This window comes from Oratosquilla oratoria, chromosome 31, assembly GCF_046742065.1.
Source record: "Oratosquilla oratoria isolate Oo_2021 chromosome 31, ASM4674206v1, whole genome shotgun sequence".
Lineage (NCBI taxonomy): Eukaryota > Metazoa > Arthropoda > Malacostraca > Stomatopoda > Squillidae > Oratosquilla > Oratosquilla oratoria.
Genome location: NC_134807.1, coordinates 45,501,725 through 45,517,886, shown reverse-complemented (window position 1 = coordinate 45,517,886; position 16,162 = coordinate 45,501,725).

The following is a 16,162-nucleotide window of genomic DNA, read 5'->3' as shown; positions in this document are numbered from 1 at the left end:
AGTCGGGGGAATTTCCAGTCCTTAAGACTTCTAGTAGCTGCATCTTTTCTCCTCCTCGATATCCTCTTTATTTGTCATGTCATTTTTGACAACCAATTCAATGCCTTAACGAAGGGAGAGACTTCTAATATCTAGAAACACACACCCCCCCCTTTTGATTTGTGTTCTCGGAGCCATGCTCAACGGTATTCGCGCCCATACAAAGCACTCAAACACACCCCCTCCCCCCCCCCTGCGCGCTGCCACATATTTGATTAAGCTAGGCAATTAGAATTATTAGGACTGTGTTTAACCCGCTCGTGAACAGTGTCTACCTCAAAGAACACTTGGAACTGTGTCACCCTCCCGCATGATTATTATTCGTAGTACCCTTCGCAACTAGGGACGGAGACATAGTACTATTGGCAACGTCGGAAGCCGGCTAGCGGACATCGTGACCTGACCTGTCGCAGGACAGGGGCAGTCTAAGCACAGAGTTCGAAAAAGGAGGTCAGACCGCTCGATCTCGGATTAGTAAGCGCGTCCTTTCCTCCCTCAAGTGACTGTTGGGGATTTATATCCTCTGGAATAAATCGAGTGACGATTATTTGGGTATAAACCCCTCAAGCAAAAACTGAGTGTAGTGCGATGGACCGGGAAAAGTACGCCGACGAAGTAACTCACAACCCCATCGCAGCGCGCCCAGGCCGTCCACTCCCCGCCCCCACCAAACGAAGTGGCGCCGATCGTAGCTCAGCAGGAGATCAGGCTAATTGAAGACGTCTCCACAAGCAAGACAATTATAAGTACACATTAAACAACAATTTCTTAAACTAGGAACGCGCGCAGGGAATAGATAGGATGTATGTATGTATGTGAACCCAACTGTTAAAACCCTTATTTAATGTCAAGTAGCTTAATTTTAGTGTTTAATTATTCAATTCATTAAAACTCACAATAGGAGTTCTGGGTTTCATTAGCCTAGGACGGTTCACTTAATGAGTTGTCCCATCATACCCCTCTTTGATTTACTCACGCTTGCCTTGGAGGGAAGGCGAGTGGTCCCGAGATGTGATAAAAATCACCTGGACTTCGGTTCCCCAACTGCAGCTATCTTCCCCCTCCCTTCATCAATCACTTAAGGTACGTGTTACCCACACCACCTCATCTACCACCTTCTTCCACTGTCCAGGAATTTGCGTCAACCATTACATTTTCTAAGATTTTTTTTTTTTTGTATTTTGGTTTTACATGTGTAGTTAAAAATAATGTATATAAATACAATTACAATATGAAAAATAGTTTTTTACGGTTGACTAGCCAATATAACCAAGATCAACTAGTTAAAGATAATGTGTATAACTGCAATTACAATATAAAATATTTTTCTACTGTTGACTAGCCAATGTAAAACAATGTCACATGATATGACCAAGATCAATTTATATTATTCATGTACATCATCATTTAATTCTAGCGGTACTGTAATAAACCACCATCCTCTGAAATAAATCTACTTCAATACTGTGTGAAAAGGAAAGAAAGATATGAACTTCCAAAATAAAATATATTATGTGAGAAATTATGTGAAAGAAAAAATACCAATAACTAAAATAAAATGTATTACTCCATACATTACGTTTAAGTTCCTAAGTAAACTTTTTGGTATCCTCTACAATAAATTAAACCAGTTTATTAAACAACCTCCTAGAGACTCAGATGTACATAAATAGAAAATGCATTTGTGACTTTTCTATTGTGTCTAAATATAATCAAAAGCATCATCAGATTTAGAAATGTTTGATGCACTACTGCGTTATTACATATTTTCACTAAAGAAGAGCTGAAACATCCTTTGGCTAGGCACAAAATCTTTACATTTCCCACATAACCAAGATAAATTTATATCATTCATATACATCATCATTTAATTCTTGATACAAGTAAAAGAGTGATCTCTAATCACGACCGGGTATTTAAAAACGCCCCCCAAAAATGCCAAATTCCCAAAAATGCCACCCAACAAAATTTCCTGCCAAACACAGTAAAAACATTCCAGATACAAAATTTGGCATTAAAAACGCCAATCTGGCAACTCTGACGCTCAGTGATGATCTGCATTCGCGGAACATAGATGGCAGGCTAGCGGTAACCATGAATCGTAACCACGAATCGTAGCTGGGGTCGGTAATTTTGCAGAGGATAAAAACGTTACTTCTCTTTGATCAAATTACATGAAAATCACACCTTTTAAAGAAAATAGTTCAAATAATGCAACCATATGCTAATTTGTTACGGTATATGTAGCTGTGGTCGGTCATACTGCAGAGACTAAAACATAACTTCTCTTTGGTGAAATTACATAAAAATCCACACATTTTAAAGAAAAGAGTTTAAATAATTCAACTATATGTAGTCTATTACACTAATAATACAACAATAAGAAACTTAAAAGTGTAGTTTGATCCATACCACCAGTAATCATAGACGGCGGGCTGGACGAGTCGTAGCCGGGGTCGGTAAAATTGCAGATGATAAAAACGTAAGCTCTCTTTGATTATATTACATGGAAATCACACACTTTAAAGAAAATAGTTCAAATAATGCAACCATACATATATAGAAGTGTGCATTTGAGCAAAACCCGTCCTTTTTTGTATTTTCTCTGTTTTCTCTGTTTCTCTGCAATTAGTGAGACCCCCTCCAATGAGTTCCAAAATTATCTTAAGGAGGGTATACGTCATGAAACTATTGTACCTAAAACTCCTGAACAGAATGGTGTTGCAGAAAGGAAAAATCGTACCCTGGTTGAAACCGTAAGAGCAATGCTATCAGATTCAAACTTACCTAAGTCATTTTGGGCTGAAGCTCTAAGTACAGCAGTCTATATTAGAAATAGGTGTCCAACAGCTGCTCTAACAGACATGACACCATATGAAGCTCTTAACGGCAGAAAACCCAATGTTGAACATTTAAGAATTTTTGGATGTGTATCATATGTTCATGTACCTAAAGATGAAAGATCTAAATTAGATTCTAAATCTAAGCGTTGTGTTATGTTAGGATATGGATCTACTACTAAAGGTTACAGATTGTATGATGTAACTAGTAAGAAAATAATTTACAGCAGGGATGTAATTTTCAATGAATCTCAAATGTATTTTCTCGAGAAGGAGTGTGCTAATGTTGATTCTGCTTCAGTTGAAAAAATTGATATTTCCATTCCTGTAGATAAAGATGAGAAAAATGGAAATGAAGCTCCTGAAATGCATGTTAGGCGGTCCAATAGAGATAGACGTCCACCAGAACGTCTTGGTGAATGGGTTAATATTTGTGATGCACCATCACTTGGTGAACCACAAAGTGTTGAAGATGCTTTGAATGGACCTGAAAAATCTCTTTGGAAGGCAGCTATGCAGAGTGAAATAACAGCTCTTTCTTCTAATGATGTTTGGGATTTGACAGAGTTGCCAGAAGGACGAACTCCCGTCATATCGAAGTGGGTTTTTAAAAAGAAAATTGGACCTGATGGCTCAGTTTCCTCTTACAAAGCTCGCTTAGTTGCTCAAGGTTTTTCACAAAGACCTGGTATTGACTATGATGAGACCTTCAGTCCTGTGGTTAGGTTTGAGTCAATATGTACCATCTTATCATTAGCTGCTAGAGAAGGATTAAAGATCCATCAGATGGATGTATCTTTTGCATTTCTCAATGGAGAACTGCGTGAAGAGATTTACTTAACTCAACCCGAATCTTTTCATGAACCTGGAAAAGAAGAGTTAGTATGCAAACTAAACAAGGCCATCTATAGTCTCAAACAAGGTCCTAAATGTTGGAATGATAACTTAGATAAATTTCTTAAAGACTTGCATTTTGAACAAAGTCCTAGTGATTCATGTGTTTACACTCGTATGATAATGATTTGTGTATAATTGCCATATATGTTGATGATGTCATTTTAGCTTGTAAGTCCTTTGATGTTATTGCTGAGATTAAGAATTTGTTGAGTGAGCGTTACTCGATGAAGGACTTAGGAGAATTGAAATATTTTTTAGGTGTAAAAATTGCACAAAATAATGGTAAAATATTCATCAATCAATCTGGATTTATTAAGAGTGTTCTTAATTAACAAGTTTGGCTTTGGTGACTGTAAGCCTGTATCTACTCCATGTGATGTAAGCAATGTTCTTTTAAAAGACTCTGATGAATCAGATCTCTTTGATACTACTAAGTATCAATCTGGAGTTGGCAGTTTGTTATATTTGTCCACAAAAACCAGACCAGACATTTCATATGCAGTTTGTAATGTTGCAAAGTACTGTAATAAACCTTATCAAGAGCATTGGTCAGCAGTTAAGAGGATCTTCAGATACCTCAAAGGAACCATTACAGTTGGACTATTCTATACTAATGATGATGTAAATGAATGTGTAGGTTTTGCTGATGCTGACTGGGCTGGTGATAGATCTGACCGTAAATTCACATCAGGTTATTGTTTTAGGCTCGGGACTAGTGGACTGATTTCTTGGCGCTCAAACAAGCAATCGTGCGTTGCACTCTCAACTGCTGAGGCGGAATATGTAGCATTATCTGGTGCAGCACAGGAAGCTGTTTGGCTTAAATCTTTGCTAACGGACTTGAAACATGATTGTCAAAGTCCTATAACTATCTTTGAGGATAATCAGTCTGCTATAGTCCTTGCGAAGAATCAGAAAGATCATTCTCGTACTAAACATATTGATATAAAGTTTCATTTTGTGAGAGAGTTGATCAATAACAAAACCATTGGTGTGAAATATTGTCCAAGTGATAATATGTTGGCTGATATATTAACCAAGGCACTCCCTGTGGATAAGTTTCAAAAATTTAGAAAAGGTATGGGAATGACTGAACTAAAAGTGAATGAATAGAATTTACAAAAACAATACAATCTGAGAAGGAGTGTTGAAATATGAATATTTGTTATTGTGCATCTTGTGTTGTTTTTGATTGAATGTATAATGCAATGTATAGTAAGAAATTTGTCATTTGATTTATTGTATAATCTATACTTAATTTGCATGTATAAGAAAGTTCAGTTGCTAGGCCTGAGAGATTTCCCGCGCTAAGGGAGACATTACGCTTCTCCAAGTCAGTCATTGTGAAGCCACAGTGTGGAGAGGTTGTCGTGTACATTTGTGTCTGAATATAAACTTAATCGTGTCATGTGCATTATGCCTTTCAAGAACAATAAACAGTTAAGTACTTTTCTAAGCGTTTATATAATTCCCATAACTTTCAACACCCCTTTTCTCGTCCGAAAACTTCAGAGCAAAAAAAAATACGAGTCCCTCGCCGTCTAAAACCTTGATCTCGTTACTCTGCCTAAATTTTTTTTTATTTTCTATCATACTAATACTGAGTTAGAATCCTGATGATTTTTTTTACCCGATAGAGACTAGTTTCTTATCTGATTTATGCTGTTACCAAGGACTACTAGTAGTCCTTGGCTGTTACTTAAGTGACACATTTAAATTCAAAACAAAGAAATGCAATTAGTCTGATCCCACCCGATAAGGTCAGAGTTGGGCAATAATTCCAACCGATATTCATTGTAGATCTTTATACACATAAAATTCAAAACAGAAAATGAAGGTTTACCGTCAATATGGTTTTTATTTTTATTTTCATATCATCATTATTATTATTATTATTATGATTATTATTATTATTGTTATTATTATCATTATTATTATTATTACTACTACTACCCGTCTGGGGTATTGGCTGCATGTTATTGTGGCAAAGTAGCATGCAGTTGATACTTTAGGGTCTATATGGGGCGCCCCTACGGACCAGAGCCACACATCATTTTGTCTGTGATGGAGGAAAACTCTGTACATAGAGAAATGATGACACTTTTATACTACGACTGTCCCTCCGTTATGCTGTCCTCCAATCCCTTGTTACTGTCCTGTACCATTTCTCTGAATATCCATTTCCTTTTTTTTGCCTACCTACCCTGTGGTAGGGTAAAAGAATACTGCCACCAAATATTTCCACTTGAGTCGTAAAAGGCAACAAAAAAGGGACTGGGGATGGGATTAGGAGCCCTACTACCTGTAGCCCCAAAAGGGGACATTCCTAAAAAAGAAAGTAAAGGCATAAGAGGGTCTGGGAGCTTTCCAACCAGTACCCTAAGGTTTGGGTCTTTTAATGTGCGTGGATGTGGTACAGATTAGAGTAAAAGGGAAGAGGTAGGCAGTATGTTTGTGAGAAGAAAGATGGATGTACTGGCTTTGAGTGAAACTAAAATGAAAGGAAAGGGCAACTGTGAGTTCGGGAGTGTAGCTGGGAGGTACTCAGGAGTGAAGAGGGGACGAGGGAGAGAAGGGGTGGCTCTACTAGTAAGTGAAGAGATAAGTAAGCGGGTAGTGGAGTGGAAGGAGGTGTAATCAAGGTTGATGTGGATGAAGGTGAAGCTGGGAAAGGAGATGTGGGTTTTTGTAAGTGCGTATGGGCCTGGTAGTGAGAAGAGCGTAGACGAAAGGGAGGCTTTTTGGGTAGATGTAAATGAGTGCATAGAGGGATTAGGGAGAGATGTCGATGTAGTTGTATTGGGAGACCTAAATGCTAGGGTAGGAAATGAACAATTGACGGAGTGATTGGGAAGTATGGAGTTCCAGGTAAAAATCGTAGTGGAGAATTGATGGTGGAGATGTGTCTTGAAAGAGAGTTGATGATAGCAAATACAGTGTTTAAGAAGAAAGTCAAGCATATATACACATGGGAGAGGGTGGTGGATGGGAGGGTGGCAGATAGAGCGTTAATGGACTATATAGTGGTGACCAGGAGTATGGTAGGAAAAGTTAAGGATGTAGCCTACATGTTCTAAGGGGAGAGAGTGGGGGAATATTAGATCATTTTCTGGTGGAAGGTAAATTGAGAGTGGAGAATAGGTGGAGAAAGAGGAAAAGGGCAGAAGGTAGGGAGGTACTTAGAGTGAACAGCTTAAATAAGGGGAAAAGGAGAATGAGTATAAGAAGAAGTTGAGAGAGGAATTGGGGAGAGTAAAGGATAGAGTAGAGCTAGGAGTGGAGGAGGAATGGGGATGGTTCAAGGAGGGAGTCATAAGGTGTGCAAAGATTGTGTGTGGAACAAGGAGGGCGGGAGGAAATAGAAAGAAGGGTAGTGAGTGGTGGGATGAGGAAGCAAAGAAGGGTGTAGAAGAGAAGAGGCATTCATTCATAGATTGGCTACAAATTAGGACGATGGAATCGTATAAGAGGTACAAAGTAAAGAGAAAGGAAGTTAAGCATAAGATAAAGGAAGCAAAGAGGAGAGCAGATGTGAAATGGGGAAAGAGTATGACAGAACATTTTGAAAGTAATAAAAAGATGTTTTGGAATGAAATTAGGAGAGGAAGAGGAGGTGAATCAAGTAGAGAAGAAAAGGTAAAAGGTACAGATGGAGAGATGATAATGGAAGAGAAGGCAGTGAAAGGAAGATGGGCAGAATATTTTAGGGAGTTGCTAAATGTGAAGGAGGGAAAGGTAGTTGCAGTGGGAAGCGCTAAGAAAATGAGAGTGATGAGTGAGGAAAATGGAGGAGAAATAGGGAAGGATGAAGTGAAAGCAGCTGTTAAGATGATGAGAGCAGTTAGGGCGCCTGGGTTGGATGGATGCCATGCAGAATGTCTAAAAAAAAGGAGGTACAGTGATGGTGGACTGGCTGGTGAGGTTATTTAATGATTGTTTAGGAGAGGGTAGAGTGCCGGAGGACTGGAGGAGTGTCTGTATAGTTCCGCTTTACAAGGGAAAGGGGGGCAAGTGTGAGTGTAGTAGTTAAAGATGGATCAGCCTGTTGAGTGTAGTTGGGAAGGCTTATGGGAGGGTCTTGACTGAGAGGATTAGGAGAGGAACAGAGGGAGTAATTGGTGAAGAACAGTGTGGATTTAGGATGGGTAGGGGATGTGTAGATCAGATTTTTGTGGTAAGACAGATATGTGAGAAAGCTATAGGAAAAGGTAAGGATGTTTTAGGGCTTTTATTGATCTGGAAAAGGCTTACGACAGGGTAGACAGAAAGGCACTGTGGGAGGTACTGCAGATATATAGGATAGGAGGAAAGCTGTTAAGAGCAGTCAATAGTTTTTATGAGAGTAGTCGAGCTTGTGTTAGGATTAGAAATGGAGAGAGTGAATGGTTTGAGATAAAGGTGGGACTTCGTCAGGGGTGTGTTATGTCGCCCTGGCTGTTCAATCTTTACATGGATGGGGTGGTGCTAGAGGTGAATGCAAGGGTAGTGGGTCAGGGGTTGGAGATGATTAAAGAAAATGGAGAAAAGTGGGAGGTGAGCCAGTTGTTGTTTGTTGACGACACTGCGCTTGTAGCAGGATCAGGGGAGGGATTGAGGAAGTTAGTGACAGAGTTTGAGAAGGTGTGTGAAAGAAGGAAGCTGAAGATAAATGTGGGCAAAAGTAAGGTGATGAGATGCACAAGGGGAGAGATTGACAGTAGGCTGGAAGTGAGCATTAAGGGCGAGAATCTGGTGGAAGTGGATAGTTTCAGATACTTGGGTGCGAATGTGACAGGAAAGGGAGGAGTGGGGGTGGAAGTAGAATGTAGATTGAGAGAAGCGAGTAAATGCCTTGGTGGATTAAAAAGTGTAATGAGAAATAGACATCTGGGAATGGATGCTAAGAGGAGGTTATATGAAGGAGTGATTGTGCCAACAGCGCAGAAACATGTAACATGAGAGAGGAAGAGAGAAGGAGTTTGAATGTGTTTGAGATGAGGTGTCTGAGAAGTATGATAGGGGTTACTAGGCTAGATAGAGTGAGAAATGAGGAGGAGAACAGGGGTGGAAAGGGAGCTGGGAGATAGGGTTGATAAAAGAGTATTAGAATGGTTTGGACACATGGAAAGAATGAGTGAAGAAAGATTAGTAAAAGAAGTGTGGAAGGCAGAGGTGGAAGGAGTGAATATGAGGGGGCGTCCTAGGATGAGATGGATGGATGGAGTGAAAGGGGCTTTACAAAAGAGAGGAATGTCTGTAGAGGAAGGACGGGAGAGGACAGAAGATAGGGGTGAACGGAGAAGGGTTGTGTATAGATGAAGCTGTGATGCATGAGGGGGAGTGGGTGGGGGATGGGGGGGGTGAGGAAGTATGTATGAGAACAAATTGGCGCAGACCGAAGGGATTTCTCCCCGTCTTCTCCTTTTCTGCATGAGGGGACGGAGAGGAGGGTCGCCGAATTTATGAAGCAGCCTTGCTGTGGATGTGCTGTGTCTTATGACACTGCTTCTGACCCAGGGCAGTGGACAGGATGCAGAGATGACCCGTCATCCAGGAGGTGCCAAGATAGGAGGGAGGGAGGAGGGTGGAGGGAGTGGAATATATGGGAAATGAAATGGGTGGGAGTGATTTCTATGCCTTTTTCTTTTTGGCTACCCCCCGTGTAAGGGGGAAAAGCCTTTGGTGTATGTATGTATGTACTACTACTACTATTATTATTATTATATATATATATCTTTTTCAATTCCAGTAATATCCCAATTTCAGCCATTCTTGCACGTTACCAAGCTTTGTGGGGGGGCCACTTCTTTCTCAAGGAAGAAAAGTTGATTTTCTGCTGCAAGGTATGACTATCCAAGTCTTTTCTGATTATGAGGCACATGTCTGAACAATATCAAAGAGCACATGAAAAATACGCATACCACCAATTTCGTACATTTTGAGGAGAGGGTGAAGGCAGGTTCTTTTCGCGGGAAAGCTAGGCTTATAGGCTTCCTTAGATTCGAGTAGCTGCTCTTCGTCGAGTACATTTTCACCGTCATCTCCCAAGAAAGAACGCCAGGAAACCATTGGGGAGTCTTAGCATCACTGGTACTGCCAGTGGCGTGACGGATTAACGGTAACTTCTATTACATTCTCCTTAAATTAACGAAGTAACGATTAAAGAAGTAAACTTTTTGGTTAACGGTGACCACCTTTGTCCCTTGGACATGTGATCTTCTTAATTTACTCCCATGACCTCTTAAAACCTTCCCATCTTTAATCAGGTCTCTTCTGTCAGTGCGATATATCCTTATTTCAAAGTTGGCAGACCCAGTACTTTTAGTTTTTCTTTATATGGTTCATCTGCCGGGCTGGGGATCAGTTTGGTTCCTGCCTTTTGTAGTCTCTCGATCTTGCTTATATAATTCACTCTGTGTATGTCTGTGTGTGTATATATATATATATATATATATTGGAAACTAGTATGTTATAACACATTTGTAAAAGATCACTGTTAACCCACTATCGGAGAAATAATAACGGAAAGTACAGAGAAACTGTATATTTCGACTACTCTCTGTAGTCCTCTTCAGCAGAATGCTTACATAAGGTTAAGGTACAAGTATATATGAAGAAATGAGGGGTACATAGAAGGGGGATGAGGAAAGTGGGGGGGGGGGCTCAGGTCACATGCCCTTGAAATGGTCGGGTCAAAGTTGTAGCAGTGTGTCGGTGAGGAAAGTTGAAAAACGGGGTCTTGCTTCTTGAGTTTTATTGCAAGCGGATGTAAACCAACAAGCGACGTCTAGAACGTCTTCGTATCAGTAACTTAACAAAAACAAACGATGTCTACATAGGATTCAATTAGATACACATGACTAAAAGTGCTGTATAGGATCTAAACCTATTACAAAGTATAAAACATATGAGAATCACATATATAAGGAATCTACAGCACCAGTATACAATTCTTTAACACCATTTTCATGTATATAAAAATAATAATAAGACAATTAATCTCAATTTACCATATCCCTTTTCCCTTATTGAAAAAGGAGTATCCATATGAACATAACTGAAACATTTATCTTTATAACACCACAATTATAGATTCAATCTATCAGGTGGTTTCACAACTCTGCTAGATCTTCTAACTGGTTGTGGACTTGGTACTTTCACAGCATTATCATCATTATCAACATTTACAGAGGAATTTTCATCAGCCTTATCGATTACTTCTGAACTATTAGGACAGTGTCCTTGACCTGAAGAATACATAGTCACAAAAGGTTTACTGCTACCCGAGTTGTCTTTACGTACAGTGTCATTACTGGGAACAGTTGGTGTATATCTAGGCATAAGTTGATCAGAATGTCTTTTCCAAACAATGTTTCCAAAATCTTTTAACATCACTTTGTAGTTTCTCACACCTAGAACTTCAATTACTTTCCCTTCCAACCATGAATGACCTTTGCCATAATTCTTTACAAAAACAGCATCATCAATCTTATATTCAGACTTCTCAAACTTACCCTCTTTTTCCAAAACCTTTTCCTTCTTATTTTGTGGTTTAATTTTCTCAATTATACCTCTGAAGTTTCTGTTAAACATTAGCTCAGCTGGAGCTTTACCTGTGGAACAATGAATTGAACGTCTGTAGTTATACAAAAATCTACAAATTCTGGTTCTGATATCACCTTCCTTAAATTTACTTAATCCTTCCTTGAAAGTTTTTACAGCTCTCTCAGCTAAACCATTAGATGATGGGTTATATGGGGCTGGTGTCATATGTTTTATTCCATTCTATTCAAAGAAAGTCTCCATTTCCTCAGATACAAATGATGAGGCATTATCTGAAACTACAATGTCAGGTAACCCAAAATTACAAAAAGTTTTTCTCAGCATAGAAATTGTTACTGTAGATGTTGTTGACTTTGTTACATGAACATCCATAAATTTTGAGTGTGAATCCACAATCACTAAGAAATAACTTTCATTGATTGGACCTGCATAGTCCATATGGAGTCTACACCAAGACTTACCCGTCTCAGGCCATGATAAGGTAACTTCCTGAGAACCTTGAAATTTTTTAAAACAAATTGAACAAGCTTTAGTAACCTCAGATATATCTTGATCTAACTTAGGCCACCATATCCAATTCCTGGCTTCAGCCTTCATAGCACTGATACCATTATGACCTACATGCAGCTGTGAAAGTACACTACTTCTTAATTCAGCTGGTATAACTACTCTATTCCTAAATAGCAACACATCTTCATATATACTTAAATCTGCTTTAACTGCTGCATATTCAGAAATAACAGGATTATCAATCCACCCAAATTTAACACATTGGAAAACCTTCCTCAAAACAGGATCACTCTTTGTCATAACCTTAACCCTTTCATAGGAAATATTTTGATCTTCCAAATTTTCAACTAAATTCACATATTCAGCAGGTGTATGTGAGTCTAAAACAGAATCTGATACAGGCAAACGGCTCAGGGTATCTGCTACAATGTTTTGTTTGCCTGCTTTAAAACACAATTGGTAATCATACTGGGATAACAATAATGCCCAACGCTGTACTCTTGCGTTTGCATTGACAGGAATCTGTTTCTCACTACCAAATAAACCAAGTAGAGGTTTGTGGTCCTGGAGCTGCAACGTCTACGTCGTGGGACCACCCCCCAACCCCAAGAGTTGGGGGCCAAACAGCAGCAACTACCCCTGGCCATCAGCTCTACGCAGATGGCACCGATCCCCAAGGAGGAGCTACGCCTACCTGGGGGAGTACCACAATCCTTTTTTTCCAACACACAATGTTACGTTTTTTCTGCACTGAGGGGTCATTTTCCGGCGATCACCCCTCTTCTTCTACTTTTAGCCGGAGATGTAGAGAGCAATCCTGGGCCCACCACAAAATACACATGCCCAACATGCTCTAAACCCATTACTTCGAGCAGACAGACAAAGGGCTCAGTTCAGTGCAATATGTGCAAAAACTGGGCCCACCTCACTTGTACAACACTTGCTGACACAAACCAATACACAAACACTTGGACATGTTCTACCTGCCCTCCAGTAACCCCAATCCCACCTCCCCAACCACAGCCAACACCCTTACCCACTCCCAATTTCCCTTTGCCCTTACCCCCGATTAGTACTCCCCTTCCTTTGTCCCCGATCTCTCCTTTCCCCCCCTCTGACCCAGATCCTACACCTTCCCCACTACCACCCCAACCTCAACCCCAAACGGCAACATACAACACATACAAAACACACAACATCAACATATTACAACACAACATTGACGGTATTAACACTAAAAAACATGAACTTGAACACTTTCTTAAACAACACAACATACACATTGCAATTCTACAAGAAACAAAATTAAGACACTCACACAAAACACCATCATTTCATAATTACACCACCATCAGACAAGACCGGACTGACGGCAATGGCGGTGGACTCATCACCCTGATCCACCATTCCATCTGTTTTGTGGACACAAGTGCCACAACCAAAATTCTCCTCCCTACCACTGATAACACAACAGAAACCCAATCCATTCGTATCCGCACAGGCAACAATTCAACACTAACAATAGTTAACATGTACATTCCCCCCCAATCATCCCCCACAGTTCCAAACACCTTCAGACCTCAACTCAGCCAACTAACCTCAATCCCCAACCTGATCATGGGTGGTGACTTCAACGCCAAGTCGTCTGCCTGGTTTGTCGACAACCCTGACACAGACAGAGGGCTTGATATACAGACTCAATTCGACTCATTGACTATCATGAACAACACGCATAATCATACACATATCCCATACCAAGCCCTCTACACTCCCTCCTCTCCTGATATCACCTTTTGCTCCCCCTGCCTAACCCCAACAACATCATGGAGAGTGGTCGGAGCCCTTGGTTCTGACCACCTTCCAATCATCATCACCACCAAAACAAGATGCACCCCAGCTGGCCACAGACACACTTACACCAATTACAAGAGAGCTAACTGGGAAGCCTTTAATGAAGAGACAGAACAACATTTTGAAACACTTAACAGTACACCAATCACAAACATAAACAATGCTGTGCACGCTTTTAATACAATCATACAAAACGCAGACAAGAGATACATCCCTAGAGGCAACAGAAAATCACACAACCCCAACTTCACACCAGAAATCCAAGGCCTCATCAGACAACGTGACACACTTAAACACGATACCCCCACACCTATCCCTCAAAACATAGCAGACCAAATACAAACACTAAACACTGTGATTGCCAATAAAATACATGAACAAAAAACACAAAATTGGCAAAACTTTATCAATACACTTGATCACAAAACAAACACCAGCAAATTGTACAAAACACTCAACAGCATCACACTATCCAACACTAACACTACACGCTCTCACGCAGCAATAATCACAACAACAGATAATCTACCCTCAAACAGACAACAAGCAAACGCACTCATACGTCATTTTGCACAGACGAGCCATCTTACATCTCACCCTGACGACCGACGCACCATTCGACGTAAGAAAGACTTTCCCACAGACTCAGACTATACACCCTTCATAGACAGTCAGACAAAACTCATAATGCATAGTCTCAAGCACTCATCTGCCTGTGGCCCTGATAACATAAGCAACATCCACCTAAAACACATTGGACCACAAGGTATACACGCACTCACAAACATTGCAAACTACAGCTATTCACACAACACTATACCCGACATCTGGAAGCATGGTAAAATAATCACCATTCCAAAACCGAACAAAGACCCAACAATCCCAACATCGCACCGCCCAATCACACTTCTCTGCACCCCCTCTAAAGTCATTGAACGCCTAATACTTAAACTTGTCACACCATATATTCCCCTTGCTGACTCACAACACGGTTTTAGGCCACTACACTCCACAAACACTCTTCTGACAAACCTCACACAAAGAATTTTAGATGGCATCAATTCAGATAGGCCCCACCACAGAACACTTCTTATAACATTGGACATTAGTAAAGCTTTTGATGCTATCCCCCGCCACAACCTAACAAATAAAATATATAACACAGACATGCACAATAACACCAAAAGATGGCTGGCCAATTATCTGGCAGGCAGGAATGCTCATGTGTCATATAATGGCCAATCATCGCACATCAGAAACATTAAGAACGGAGTACCACAGGGCTCAGTTCTATCCCCCACATTATTTAATCTATACATGCATGACTTACCCACGCCAGACACCTCAGAAATACAAATCTCTTCCTACGCAGACGACATAACAATCACATGCACACATCGTAACACAGACAAAGCTGCAGAAATAATCCAGCCTTACCTTGACACACTCAACACATGGTTCATCACAAACAGACTCAAAATAGCTCCAACCAAATCTACAGCAACACTTCTCACCAACTGGACAAAAGAACACAAATACATACCTCATCTCTACATCAACAACACTCTAATACCACACACAAACACACCGAAAATTCTTGGTGTAACATACGATACATCCATGTCTTTCAAACAACACCTCACAAACATAAAAAACAAATGCACACCTAGACTTAACGCACTTAAGTCAATCACTGGAACAACATTTGGACAAAACAAAGAAACTAATATAACAATATACAAACAATGCATACGCTCAGTGATGAATTATGCGAGTCCTGCATGGGCTCCTAATCTCAGTGAGACACACCACAACACCCTTCAAATCATACAAAACAAAGCCCTAAAAACAATTACAGGCTGCACAAATACATCACCTACAGACCATTTACACCATGAAACAAAAGTCCTCAAAGTCAAGGACCACCTCGACATGAGAGGCACACAAACACTTGCTGCAGCCACCACAAACACATCACACCCGCTACACTACATAGCAGAACACCCACACACACCAAGAAACATTAAAACTACACCCAAAGACCTTTATTACACACAGATACTCTCTTCTCTTCCTCCACAACCACCAAATACCAGCCTCCGGAAACATATTCATAATCATATCACTCACCGCTCCATTAACACACTGAAAGACAACACACTGCTGCATGCCAGACCCCCTGATATCCACCCTTCTGAATCCTCTCTCCCACGTAAGGACAGAGTCCACTTGGCCAGACTGCGATGCGGTCACCACCCAGCACTTCTAAGCTACCAGAAGAGGCTGGACGACCGTGTTGTGAACAGCTGCCCAGGATGTAACACTTCACCCCATACCATACATCACATAATGGAAGACTGCATTATACACAATCATGCACGCAAACAACACAACATACACTCTATAAAGGATTTGTGGGAAAACCCAGTTTCGGCTGTGGCCTTCCTTGGGGAGACGGGACTGCTCGGACAGACAGTCTAGGG